The sequence below is a fragment of the Schistocerca gregaria genome, chromosome 7 (genome assembly GCF_023897955.1).
Source record: "Schistocerca gregaria isolate iqSchGreg1 chromosome 7, iqSchGreg1.2, whole genome shotgun sequence".
Taxonomy (NCBI): domain Eukaryota; kingdom Metazoa; phylum Arthropoda; class Insecta; order Orthoptera; family Acrididae; genus Schistocerca; species Schistocerca gregaria.
The window spans coordinates 137,661,663-137,676,385 of NC_064926.1; the positions used below are offsets into that span (position 1 = coordinate 137,661,663).

Consider the following 14,723-nt stretch of genomic DNA (forward strand, 5'->3'; position numbering starts at 1 on the left):
AAGGATGAAAGGATTGTTCGAGTGTCTCGAGTTCTGTATAGTTGTGAGGCGAATTTTTTGAACATCTCCTTCAGGATTTCAAGGCGGTATTCATTTTGAAGATCTATGGTGTGGGTGTAGCGTGGAGCGTTCCTAATAACGAGTAGCACTTTGTTCTGTATTATCTGCTGATGGCGCAGGCGTGTAGGAGCTGTGTATCCCCAGATGGGAGCTGTGTAAATCATCATCATACTGCATCGATACCTCTTAATGCCGGAAGTAATATACCACCTCAGTTTACGATAGCAGCATGCAGTTTATTATCCTTCAATTGTTTCTTGATGTCAGTAGCTTTTTTTATATTTGGTAATCTATGAAAGTATTTGTATGGAGTGTAGCCATGTATGGAAGTGAAACATTGACGATATATAGCTTGGACAAGAAGAGAATAGAAGCTTTCGAAATGTGGTGCTACAGAAGAATGCTGAAGATTAGATGGGTAGATCACATAACGAATGAGGAGGTACTGAATAGGATTAGGGAGAAGAGGAGTTTGTGGCACAACTTGACTAGAAGAAGGGATCGGTTGGTAGGACATGTTCTGAGGCATCAAGGGATCACAAATTTAGCATTGGAGGGCAGAGTGAAGAGTAAAAATCGTAGAGGGAGACCAAGAGATGAATACACTAAGCAGATTCAGAAGGATGTAGGTTGCAGTGGGTACTGGGTGATGAAGAAGCTTGCACAGGATAGAGTAGCATTGGGAGCTGCATGAAACCAGTCTCAGGACTGAAGACCACAACAACAACAACAACATGACACTATCTATGAGGATGTGAACTGCTCCTCAGTCACTATCACTACATTTATACGAGGCCGCAGCAAAGCTAGGAACCACTACTGTTTTACGTCATCGTCTCTTTTTTAATTGTGACGGTGCAACCTCGTCTTATCAGTCGACATTTCTAGAATTTCGAAAAAATCTAGTAACTCTCAGTCAATACCGGTTTAACTTGACATCAATGCACCAAGAGCGCGGTAAGTCGGCCGCCACCCTCCAAATGCTAATCTTTAAAAGTCGGTACCATTCGAAACACTTCGTGCCGACCGTTTTGTTTGAAACTGCTACCGCTCGCAGCGATGCCAAAGTTGTAACAACGTAATTGCTTGATGAAGTGTTGTGTTGTCTGTGTGATCGGATAATTAACTCATTCATAACAGTAACAGTACTTATACTTAAATGCATTATCCAATAAGAGACATGATCCAGATGTTAGCTAAATGTTTAATGGCATTTTTCGTTTAGTCATTGCGTTCTACACCGAGGCACCACAGAAACTGCTATAGGAGTGCGTACTCAAATACGGAGATATGTAAAGAGGCAGAATACGACACTGCGGACGGCAACGACTAAATAAGTCAACGAGTGTCAGGCGCGGTTGTTAGATCGGTTACTGCTGCTACAATGGCAAGCTGTCGAGCGGATGAACGTGTATGGATATGGAGCGATCCTCAAGAATCCATGCAGCCTGCATGTCAGCAGGGCACTGTTCAAGCTGGTGGAGGCTCTGTAATGGTGTGGGGAGTGTGCAGTTGGAGTGATATGAGACCTCTGATTCGTCTAGATACGACTCTAACAGGTGACACGTACATAAGCATCCATTCATGTCCACTGTGCATGCACATGGATATGGGCAATGCGGCACCCCACATGCTCAGAGTTGCTATGGAGTGGCTCCAGGAACACTTTTGTGAGTTTAAATACTTCCGCTGACCATCAAACTCTCCAGACATGAACATTATTGAGCATATCTGGGATTCCTTGCAACGTCCTGTTCAGAAGAGATCTCCACTCTCTCGTACACTTACGAATTTATGGACAGCCCTGCAGGATTAATGGTGTCAATTCTCCCCATCCCTACTTCAGACATTAGTCAAGTCCATGCCAGGTCGTGTTGCGGCGCTTATGCTTGCTCCCGGAAGCCCTACACGGCATTAGGCAGGTGTACCAGTTTCTTTGGCTCTTCATTGTGTTAGAACAGCCATAATTTAAGTTCACGTTACTTGCTATATGTATGCACCGCATTTGAAGGTGATCGCCTTCATAACGCGCTTTCATGAATCTATGCTAGTTCCGTCTGATATTTATACCTCAACAGCTGATCGATATAGAGCATACACGTCCACAAGTTGCTAGAAATGGAAGACAGGCAATAAAACATTCCCCTCCTCACATCATCTAACCTCGCAGAGCTAGTTACATCTCTGCACCTCACCACGTTGGATTAATAAAAAAGAAATACAAGTTCCAAATAAGAGCGCCGCGTTTCGTCACGGCATTTTAATAGGTACATGAACACTACGGAGACGCCCAGGATATTACAAGACCGGAGTTGTGCACCACAGAGATGTTTACTTCGAAATTCCGTGATCATACTCGCCGGGAAGAGTCGGGAAGTACAGGGTGATTGTAATTAAAGTTAAACTTTGAAACCGCTGTAGAAATAACACCACTGGTCAAAATGACGTCAAATTGCAACGGAATATTAACGAAGGGGGAAAACGTATGGCAGAATAAAAAATAGTGTGAAAGATGATTAATAGATGGCGCTGTATGTGTCAGAATTCGTAAATGAAAACACTTGTCATGCGTACTACCCACTGAAGTTGGTATAAACGCGCCAGGTACACGGCTTTTCCTCCTTTCGCATCTACGACGTTCGCCATGATTGTCTCAGTGCTGGAACGCACTCTGCTTGAAAAGCTGTATTACAAGAATAATGACTGTGCACACGTCGCTCTGCAGAAGTTCCGGACATTGGAGAGTTTGAAAAAAGGCGTTGGTCCGATAACTGCCGCGTGTCTGGAGAAAATATTTCGGAAATTCGAAAAGACGGTTTCTTTTGGTGTGCAACCCGATACAGGGAGGAAACGAATTGATACGACTTCATTGGAAGCAGTGGTTACAGCAGTAAAGGAGGAGACAAGTGGTGCTGTGCAAACGTGTAGTGCACGGAGAATTGCCCGAAGATTGGACATACCCCTGAGCTATCCATTCAAAATTACCCATGTGCACGAGTTGCTTCCTGTTGACCTACAGCAAGAGAGACATTTGCTTTAGAGTTTCTTGCTCTTATGGGAGTGGACAATGATTGAATGTGGAAGATTTTGTGGACAGACGATGCCCACTTCCATCTGACAGGATCTGTCAATACACAGAATTGTGAAATGTGGGCAACGGAAAACCCACAAGCAAATCAACCAGTATCGCTTCATCCTGTAAAGGTCACTGTGTGGTGCGGCTTTACGGCATCATTTGTCATAGGGCCATATTTTTTCGAAGAGTCAGTTCTTCTGGTCCTGCTACCTCTACTGTCACTGACAAGCGCTATGATTGTGTTTGGCGCAATCACGTCATTCCAGCTCTCCTACAGCGTGGATGTGTGGATGAGATCATTTTTATGCAAGACGGCGCACCTCATCACATTGCAAATGGGGTTTAGCCGCTACTGAAGCGCCATTTCAAAAACGTAGAATTATCAGCCGCGCTTTCCCTACAGCCTGGCCGTTCCGATCACCTGATCTTAATCTGTGTGACTTCCGGCTGTGGGACTATGTGAAAGATGTTGTGTTCAGTGTTCCGATTGCAAACATAGGCACGCATTGCATAACACATTCTGAACGTGACCCCGGAAACGCCTGGATCCGTTGTGGAACATACTATTTCTCGATTTGAACTTGTTGCTGAAAACGGTGGACAGCATATTGAACATGCTTTGCGCCAGTCACACGGAAATTAATATTCCGATTTGATTTTGATTCATGCTTTTTATGCGGTTTTTGGCCTCAGGGCAATTAAAAACAAATGTGATTGATGTCTTTTATGCAGTTTTTGGCCTGAGTACAATTAAAAACCGATGCGAGTGATTTTTTATGCGGATTTCGGCCTCAGGAAGATCAAAAACCGATTCTTCCCATCCGATGTGATATGACCTTACCGTGGTGGACGGGCTTACGTAACTAATAGTATCAGACCTTTACACCCATGCACACTGAGTAGTACAGTTTGTTTAACGTCAAACTATTTATTTTTCTTATGCCATACGTTTCCCCCCTTCTCTGATAATATTCCATTGCAATTTGACGTCATTCTGACGAATGCTGTTATTTCTACAGCGGTTTGAATGTTTAAATTCTATTCTAATCACCCTGTACATTATTTCCTCCCACATACGTCTCGAGATATGTTCACAACGTTAAAATCCAGGAAATTATATCTAAAACGGAGGTTTACCGTCAAACAGTCTTTCGACGAGCCAGTCAAGAATGGAACAGGGCAAGGGGAGGGGGGGAGGGAGGGGGGGAGGGCAGAAAGCGTTACCAGAGGTACCCTCAGCCTCACAACGTATCGTGAATGCTAAGTGTTTATGTAGATGTGAGTCTTTCCAGGGTTGCATTAGACGCTGACTTCTTTTATACGGATGACAATACACGATCGCATCGAACCGTGTATGTGGAGTAGTTCTTGGAATCAAAGTATATTCGGCGAATAGACTGGCCTGTCCGTTGCCCCGAGCAAGTGTGGCATGCGGTTGGATAATGCCCTGAAGCACCTCCACAGGAACCATCGCCCAGTTGTGAACGGCGGTGGTAGAGAAATAGGACACCCAACCACAAGAACCCTGTACCAACGCAGTGGCCAATGTGGTAGCATGTTGCACAGCACGCAGAGCTGTCCGTGGTGACCACACACGCTATTATGAACCGTGTCCCGCTTAATGTAATTTACAGGGGACCATCATAAATGTCAGTGACTTCGATGTAATTATTGTCTTTGAACAAAACTGTCCTTTCTGTTTGTTTCATTGCGTGTTTCCTTGGGCTACTTTCTGTAATAGACTGTATCACTTATTTATATGTGTGGTTTAAGTTCCATCGAGCCATGTTACTCGGCAGTGACACACCATGCGAAAGTTACTTTCGTTCTGAAGTTTTGGCACCAGTGTATTTGCGAAGTTAACAGTTTTCTTTAATTCTCCATAATTTTAGATTCTGAAGGCCTAGGGTCGCATCTTCCCCTTCTCCTCCTGAGCCCAAATTACACATAGCTCGTTGTGACATTGCATAAAATGAGTCTCTAGGACAGACCAAGAAAAATATGCAGAAAAGCGACACTTAAGAGCCACGCTACGGCGAAATGAGTATGATATATTCATTGGAAGTTTTCCTCACACCCTTCGAAGGAGTGATGTGATTCATCACCCATTCCCCCCCTCCCAAAAAAAGATTTATTACTTCTGAATGTTCATTGTCGTATCTTGGCATCAAGGTGATACAGACTTTTTGTTTTGACCTAATTGTTTGGCTTATTTACCGAAAGATATTCTGAAGCATAAAGACAATTTGGTGTAGAGTCAGCGTTGTAGTTGCAGAGTTTCACATTTATAGCTATAGATTTCTTGCTATACAAGTTTTTTGCAAACTGAAAAACAGCTTCCGTTTTTCTTGCACTTACTAAACTAATTTGTAGAAATTTTTCCACTCCATATGTGGCATACAGCAAATCAGTGCTTAACAGCACTGGTTAAAAACAGTCTTCGTTGCAATTTTAGTTCTTTATTTTTCAACGACGCGTTTCGCCTTATTTACGCATCTCCAGGTTATCTTTTCTAGATGAATGCGAGAGACACCAAGATCTGTATAACGCGTTCCCTATCACAGGAGCTTCTGTGGACGGGAACGCGTTATGCAGATCTTGGTGGCGTTCATCTAGAAAAGATAACCTGAAGATGCCTAAATAAGGCGAAACGCGTCGTCGAAAAATTAAAACCGAAAATTGCAACGAAAATAATTTTTAACCAATAAATTAATTTGTTTCTATGGAGGTCTGTCAAAAATTACTCGGACTTTTCAGAAAGTAGTTTATTTACTTCAAAAATATAGCTTGGTTTACACATTATTTCTCCCTTTTTTGAAAGGCACTTGGTCCAGCGGTCCACAAAATTTGTGTGTCGCTGCCGAGAAGATGGTTTTTGGTTGGTTGCAAAGTCACTCATGCACCGCTTCTTGCACCTCTGTATCTGAGGAAAATCTACGGCCTCGGAAAGCGTTTTTCAGCGGCCCAAACAAATTAAAGTCTGACGGAGCAAGATATGGAGCGTAACGTGTATGTATTTGCAGCTCGAAACCCAATTTCTGGATACTTTCAAGGGTGAAGCGAGCCGTGTGCAAGAGTAACACTTCCCGTGACAGAAGATCTCGTCGTTTGCAGCGAATTCGCGGAGTACTCGTAAGTTTGTTGGTCAATAATACACTGATCAGCCGGAACATTATGACCAAAGATCTATGATCAGTAAAAACTCGTCCAGCGACAGCGGCGTCGCTTGGCTAGGAATGACTGTTGGTCAGACACACGCACGGTGCATTTAATGTCAGTGAGTCTGCTGTCCGTGTGTAGAATGGGAAGGCGCGACTGATGACCTGAGAAGTTAAGTCGCATAGTGCTCAGAGCCATTTTAACCATTTTTTGGGATGGCGCGCTATCTTTGGCGGAGGGCAGATTGTGATGGCCCGGAGGCTCTGTTAGAGCATTTCGGAAACTGCACGACTTGTCGGGTGTTGGAGGAGTGCTGTGGTGAATGTCTTCGACGCATGGCGAAACCAACGTCGCTGGGTTGGATGGCCACCCCTCCTTACAGATGTCAGACTTCGTAGGCTGGGCAGACTGAAAAAACAGGATAGGTGGGGAAATGTGACGGAACTAACATCAGATTTTAATGACGGACAGAGTGAAAGTGTGTTTCAACACACAGTGCACCGAACACTCCTGACGATGGGCATCTGCAGCCGAAGACTCTTCCATGTGCCGATATTAACACCACGACCACACCAATACATCTGAAATGGGCAAATGAGCATCAGCAATGGATGTTGGTGCAGTGGCAGAGCGTTGCATGGTCTGAAGAATCCCTGATACCTTCTTCATCGTGCCAATGGGAGAGACCGAATCCGTCCTCTTCCAGGGCAACAGTTCCTTGTCAGCGGTGTTGCGGAATAGAGACAGGCTGGTAGCGGCTCCATTAAGCTCTGGTGAACATTCACATGGTCATCCATGAGTCCAGTGGGGCTCGTACAAAGGCACGTTGACGACCAAGGAGTATCGTACGCTGTTTGCAGACCACATACATCCCTTCATGACGATAATGTTTCCGGATAGCAGTAGCATTTTCAAGCGTGATAAGGCCAGGAGTGTGAAAGTCCCCAAACTCGCCATATCTGAACCCGATGGAACAAGTCTGCGTTGTGATTGAACGTGGTGTGAGAGCTCATCATCCTCTCCCCGGAATTTAAGGGAATTAGGTGACTTGTGTGTGTGTGCAGAAGTGGCTCCAACTAACTCCAGCGTCCTACCAAAGCCTCGTTACTTCCGTGCCACAACGCGCTGCCGCTGTTATCCGTGCCAAAGGTGAACATTTCGGCTATTAGGAAGGTGTTCATAAGGTTTTGGCTGAGCACTGAACATAGTAATAATCTTTTCTGATGGTTTTATCCTTCTCCGTGTAATCTTCCAATATAGGTCCTTGGTGTCCCAAAACTCGGTTAGCATAACCTTTCCAGTTGATACTCCAGCCTTGATTTTTTTTTCCTTGCTGGTAATTTGTGTTGCATCCACTCCATACTCTGGTGCTTCGATTCTGGCTTGTAGTGATGAGCCCACATTTCATCACAGGCATTCTTTCCAAAAATATCTCGCCTTCTCTGTTGGCAGATCTCAGGACGTTCGAGTTTGTAGTCTTGAGTGAGTCATCGTGGGACCCATCGCAAACCTTTACGAATGCCAGGTTCATCATGTATGATGACAAAGGTAGAACTAAAGTTCAACGCAGACTTTTCTTAATGGCTCCAAGCACTATGGGACTTAACATCTGAGGTTATCAGTCCCCTAGACTGAGAACTACTTACACCTAACTAACCTAAAGACATCACACGCATCCATGCCCGAGGCGAGATGCGACCTTGCGACCGTAGCAACAGCGCGGTTCCGGACTGAAGCGCCTAGAAACGCTCGGCTACAGTGGTTGGCTCAACGCAGACACTAAGCCATCAATAGTAACCTGCCTCTTCCACAAGATTATCAACAGATCTTGTTCCAGTTTATTGGCTGTCGTGGACGTGACAGGCTCCTTGCTTCCTGATTGTGTGTCACATTTGACCGGCCACTTTTGAACTCGAGCCACTGGAAAATGACCGCGGCAGTGTACTGTTCCCGTTGTGTTGCCAACAATCTAAAAGGAATTTCAGCCCATCTGAACCTATAAAATCGCACCTCTGTCTTTAGCTCTTCTTTCGTGCGAACTGCCAGCGGAGTGAACATGTTTATGCTGCCACTGCCGGCTCACTTCCGTTGCGATGAATGGTAAATGAGGTGCACGTCACCACAATAGTGCCAACTCTAAGCACGCATTCTAGGATGCAATACGACTGCTGTTAAAGTGTTTTTTAGGACAGTGTGGATAATTTTTGACCTCTAGTTGTTGTTGTCTTCAGTCCAAAGATTGGTTTGAGGCATCTCTCCATGATACTCTATCCTGTGCAAGCCTCTGCTTCTACCACCAACTACTGGAACATAATCCTTCTGAATCTGCTTATTGTATTCATCTGCTGGTCCCCCTCTACGATTCTCCCCCTCCCCCCCCCCCCCCCCCATTTCCATCCAGTACTAAAGTGGTTATCCCTTGATGTCTTAGAATGTCTTCTATGAACCGAACCCTTCTTTTAGTCAGGTTGTGCCACAAATTTCTTTTCTCCTCAGTTCTGTTGAATACCTCCTCACTAGTTACGTGATCTACGCAACTAATCTTCGGCATCCTTCTGTAGCACCACATTTCAAAAACTTTATTCTTTTCTTGTCTAAACTGTTCATGTCCATGTTTCACTTCCACACTTGGCTACACTCCATACAAAGACTTTCAGGAAAGACGTCCTGACACTTAAATCTATACTCGATGGTAAAAAACTTATTTTCTTCGGAAACGCTTTACTTGCTATTGCCGGTCTGCATTTTATATTCGGCCGTCAATAGTTTTTTTCTGTCAAATTAGGAAAACTCATTTACTATAAGTATCTCGGTTCCTAATCTAATTCCCACAGCACCACCTGATTTAGCTCGAGTACAATCCATTATCATCGTTTTGCTTTTGTTGACCTTCATCTTATATTGTCCTTTACAGACACGCTCCAGTGCGATCAACTGCTCTTTCAAGTCTTTTTCTGTCGCTGACTGAATTACATTGTCACCGGCAAACAGTAAAATTTTTAATTTCTTCTCCTTGGGCTTTAGTTCGGACTCCAAATTTTTCTTTTGTTTCCTTTACGGCTTGCTCAATGTACACATTGAATAAGTCTCACGCAGCATACGGTTGTAATATTTTCCTATAGACATTTAAATTTTGAATCCTTTTTTATTCTTCCATTATCAGGTTTCAAGTATTTCGGTGTCCCCTTTGAGTCTGTCAAGTCGTCTGTTTATTTTTTATTTTATCAAAGACATGGATACGCACTAAAGGTGTGGATGAAGACAAGTTTACTGAAGATCCCCGTACCCCGCTCTCCCCTTGACACTAACACAGTATCGAGCACTGGATCCGAAGTGGCCCCCTACCATCTTCCAAAAAAATCGTCAGTCAGTGTAAGTTTGCTTCCGTTAGAGCGGTGAAACACAAACTGCGAGTACACGCCTGAAATGGTATTACGCAGTATATGTGGGTGGAGCAGTGCTTCGCGTGACAACAGAATGGAGAACAGGTCTTGGGACGCGCAGTCCTTAGCTCATCGCTTTACGCAGGACGATCAATGTTGCTGAACGCGCCAGGCCGTTTGAGAAGAACATTTGCATGCACGAGGGCCTTCGCTGGAAGGATAAGTGCCGACCCAATCAATTTCCTGTGGCGGCCGCTCTAAACTCGAGGCCGCAGCCAGAGTAACAAAGCGGCCAGCCGTTGGCGGTTGGGTGTCCGCACCTCTGCACACGCCGAGCTCCTCTTATCAGACGGCAGGTCTTTGTTAAGTACCCAGCCGCGAGGCCCGGCCCCACGTATACCCCACAGCGGCATAACTCTTACCTATAAGTAGGGCTCTCTTCTGCTAGCTTTCATCCACATGGACTGCATATTCAACGCCGTCGGTGTAATTTTAAGCGGCGCTGAAGTCCGTTGTGAGAGGGCGCCCGCTAGCCATTTCAGCGAGCCAGAATACGGGAGAGGGCCCGAAAGTTCCCGGGATCAGTAAAGGCTGAACATTTATCGTGCTAATATTGTTCCAGCTATGTCCTGAGAGTTTTCACTTTGCACATTAGAAAATTTAATCCAGTGTTACTAAAGTAGTTGAGACCACTTCGGTAAACATTTATCAAAGTATGCTCTGACCCTTACGATTCGTGTTGTATGTTTGTCATCTGACAGACAGTTTTAGTAGTTGTATCAATCTTTCCGGAGATCATCAGATTATCTATAACTAGCGGCCGCCCAGCTACGCACGGGTAGCAATAGAACTTGTCTGGCGTAGCAGTGATTTTCTTTACGTGACACTGAGTAAAGTTACGATCAGTTCATAGGACAACGTTACGTAACCGAATATTAACTCAAAATTCTAATACAACTTAAATGATTTAATTAGTGGAAGTTTCGAGGAGACTCTACTTAATTTACATAAATTACCACAGTTCACCCACTTTGCACGAAACATTAATAAATTATATACACAAACTTTCCTCGTGACTTGGTCTGTCTATTAGTGAAAACCATGGCAGAATCCCTGCAGTAGTTGATGAATCAGCCTTAACTTTTTTATTTTTATTTTAGTCTCTCGTCTTCCGACTGGTTTTATACGGCCCGTCACAAATTCCTCTCCTCCGTCAAACTTTTCATCTTTGAGTGCACTTGCAATTCCAGTCTCTGGTTTTATCCTATAGGCCTGCATCTCCATTTAGTAGCATGCAATTTAATCCCTGATGTCTTAATAGATGCCCTATCATCCTGTCCCTTCTTCTTGTTAGAGTTTTCCATATATTCTTTTTCCTCGCCGATTCTGCCGAGAACCTGCTCATTCCTTACCTCGTCAATCCACATAATTTTCAACACTCGTCTGTAGCACCATCTACATCTACATCTACGTCTACATACATGCTGCGCAATCCACCTACGGTGCGTGGCGGAGGGTACCTCCTACCACAACTAGCATCTTCTCTCCCTGTTCCACTCTCAAACAGAACGAGGGAAAAATGACTGCCTATATGCCTATGTACGAGCCCTAATCTCTCTTATCTTATCTTTGTGGTCTTTCCGCGAAATGTAAGTTGGCGGCAGTAAAATTGTACTGCAGTCAGCCTCAAATGCTGGTTCTCTAAATTTCCTCAGTAGCGATTCACGAGAAGAACGCCTCCTTTCCTCTAGAGACTCCCACCCGAGTTCCTGAAGCATTTCCGTAACACTCGCGTGATGATCAAACCTACCAGTAACAAATCTAGCAGCCCGCCTCTGAATTGCTTCTATGTCCTCCCTCAATTCGACCTGATGGGGATCCCAAACGCTCGAGCAGTACTCAAGAATAGGCCGTATTAGTGCTTTATAAGCGGTCTCCTTTACAGATGAACCACATCTTCCCAAAATTCTACCAATGAACCGAAGACGACTATCCGCCTTCCCCACGACTGCCATTACATGTTTGTCCCACTTCATGTCGCTCTGCAATGTTACGCCCAAATATTTAATCGACGTGAGTGTGTCAAGCGCTAAACAACTAATGGAGTATTTAAACATTACAGGATTCTTTTTCCTATTCATCTGCATTAATTTACATTTATCTATATTTAGAGTTAGCTGCCATTCTTTACCAATCACATGCTTCGATTCTCTTCTGTTCCGGTTCCCTGACACCCCATACTTCGCTACCATACAATGCTGTGCACCAAACGTACATTCTCAGAAATTTCTTCCTCAAATTAAGGCCTCTGTGTGATACTAAAATGTTTCTCTTGGTCAGGAACGCACTTTTTTGCCGGTTGAAGTCTGCTTTTTGTGTCCTGCTTCCTCCTTCCATCATGGTTTATTTTGCTGCCTTTGAAATGTGGTGCTACAAAAGAATACTGAACATTAAATGGGTACATCACGTATTTAATAAGGAGGTACTGAACTGAACTTCGCCGAAACGAAATTTTTGACACAACCCGACTAGAAGAAGGGATCGATTGATAGGACACAGTCTGAGACATCAAGGGATCACCAATTTCGTAATGTAGGGAAGGATGGGGGCTAAAAATCGTAGAGGGAGACCAAGAGATGAATATAATAAGCAGAGTCAGTAAGATACATGTTGCAATAGTTACTCGGAGATGAAGAGGCCCGCACAGGATAGAGTTGCATGGACAGCTGGCTATGTTAGCAGATTTCTCTTAGACAGGAACGCCTTTTTTGCTTTTCGTACCCACCTTGCTCCGTCCATTACGGCTATTTTGCTGCCTAGGCAGGAGAATCCCTTAACCTTGTCGTCAACTTCGTGATCCCCAATTCCCACGTTAAGTTTCTCACTGTTCACATTTACGCTACTTTCTTCGATATACTCTCAGTCCATATTCTGCACTGATTAGACTTCATTCAATTGAATGAATCCTCTAATTCTTATTCACTTTCATTGAGGATAGAAATGACATCATCGAATCTTATTACTGAAATTTCTGGAAAGGAAAGAAAGACTTCACATAAAAACAGAAAAACGCTGTGGGGGACTTTAATTTATACTATGTAGTGATGAAGTGCTGTCTGAAAAAAAGAGTTGTAAATATACTCATTCAGAACATGATAAGAGTTCAAAGTGTTGGAAAGTTCAAATGGTTCAAATGGCTGTGAGCACTATGGGACTTAACTTCTAAGGTCATAAGTCCCCTAGAACTCAGAACTACTTATACCTAATTAACCTAAGGACATCACACACATCCATACCCGCGGCCGGATTCGAACCTGCGACCGTAGCGGTCGCGCGGTTCCAGACTGTAGCGCCTAGAACCGCTCGGCGTGCTGGAAAGATTGTTCAAAAATGTTAAAATGTGTGTGATTTCTAGGGGACCAGACTACTGAGTTCATCGGCCCCTAGACTTACACACTACTTAAACTAACTTATGCTGAGGACAACACACACACCCTTACGCGAGGGAGGACTCGAACCTCCGGCGGGAGGGGCCGCGGAATTCGTGACATGGCGCCTTAAACCGCGAGGCCACTCCGCGCGGCGCTGGAAGATTGACAACGCGCTTGGGATCTTCAGAAATGTAAAAGTACGCTACAGAAGTAATATATGGTATATCCAGTGACTACAACAACAATGAGTCACAATTAGAATCTGTCAACGCATAATAATACTTGAGTGTAACACTTCGTGCGGATGTGAACTGGAAAAAAAAAATATTTAGGCTCAAACGTAGGTAAATCCGATGGCGTACTTTAGTGTAGCGCTCCGGTATCAAACGTGATTTTGTACGCTGACGCGCTACAGCGAATAGTCCCGACAGCACTGTGGACGTTGTATGGCGCTGAACCCATCCACACCTTGTCTCAGCAGCACTGTAAAAATCGCTAACAGTAGTGGCGGTTGAAACAAAGCTCTCATTCGTAGTTTGTCTCGTGCTGTTGTGTTGCATCATGGAGAACTTCACTTAGTCCCAGCAGCGGATGTGCACTTAATTTACGGAGAGGCGAGAGGGAATGGGCAAGCAGCTTTACGTGTCTACAGGCAAAGATATGTAAATAGGCGTAACCCACACTATTCTACCTTCGTGACTGTTCATCAGCGTCTGGGTGAAACAGATAGTTTGAAAAAAAAAAACGTAAAAATGCTGAGATAGATTGCGAACCATACACACGCTACGACGTATTATAAAGACTCGACGCAGATCCATCCACAAACAATCACGCTGTGGCATACGCATTGCAGAGTAAACTCGTAGCTTTTTCCTTTTTTTCGGGAGCGGGGGGGGGGGGGGGTGGGGAGGGGGAGGAGAGGGGACAGAAGAGGTTGATGCATGAGCACGGAAGGCATCCATGCTATTTTCAGACGGCACAGGCGCTCACCGCCCATGATTTTGCTCAGGCAGTGGTTTTTGCAGTACTGCGACACGCAGGTGTATTAAGACGGCCACGCTTTGCTCAGGGACGAGGCGTCCTGCAGTAGTGCAGGTGTGTTCAGCGCTCACAACTGTCATGACTGGGCCGGCCGGAGTGGCCGAGCGGTTCTAGGCGCTACAGTCCGGAACCGCGCGACCGCTACGGTCGCAGTTTCGAATCCTGCCTCGGGCATGGATATGTGTGATGTCCTTAGGTTAGTTAGGCTTAAGTAGTTCTACGTTCTAAGGGACTGATGACCGCAGAAGTCCCATAGTGCTCAGAGCCATTTTGTCATGATTGGGCGGAAGACAACCCCCACTTTATCTATGAACGAGGCCATCAAGAATAGTTTACGGGCTGGCATGGTACACGACTACTTATTTAGCCCCTACATGCTTCCTCCTTGACACACAAGCGATACTTACGCAACACTTGTTCGAGTGGTGCTGTCGGAGTTACTGGAGGAGGTCCCATGTGCAGTGCGTCGGTGTATGTGGTTCCAGCACGGTATTGCACCCATACACTCCGGTCCAGGTGCCAGAACCCAAAGCCGAAATGTGATTGGAGATGGCTGGATTCGTCAAAGTGACC

The 14,723-nt window shown here is 44.8% G+C and overlaps 1 protein-coding gene across 1 annotated transcript in view; it reads left to right on the forward strand.

Moving 5' to 3' along the window:
• The window catches only part of LOC126281582 (protein O-mannosyl-transferase TMTC2-like), a 698,078-nt gene that overhangs the window by 111,211 nt on the left and 572,144 nt on the right, over positions 1-14,723 (forward strand). The window lies entirely within an intron of this gene.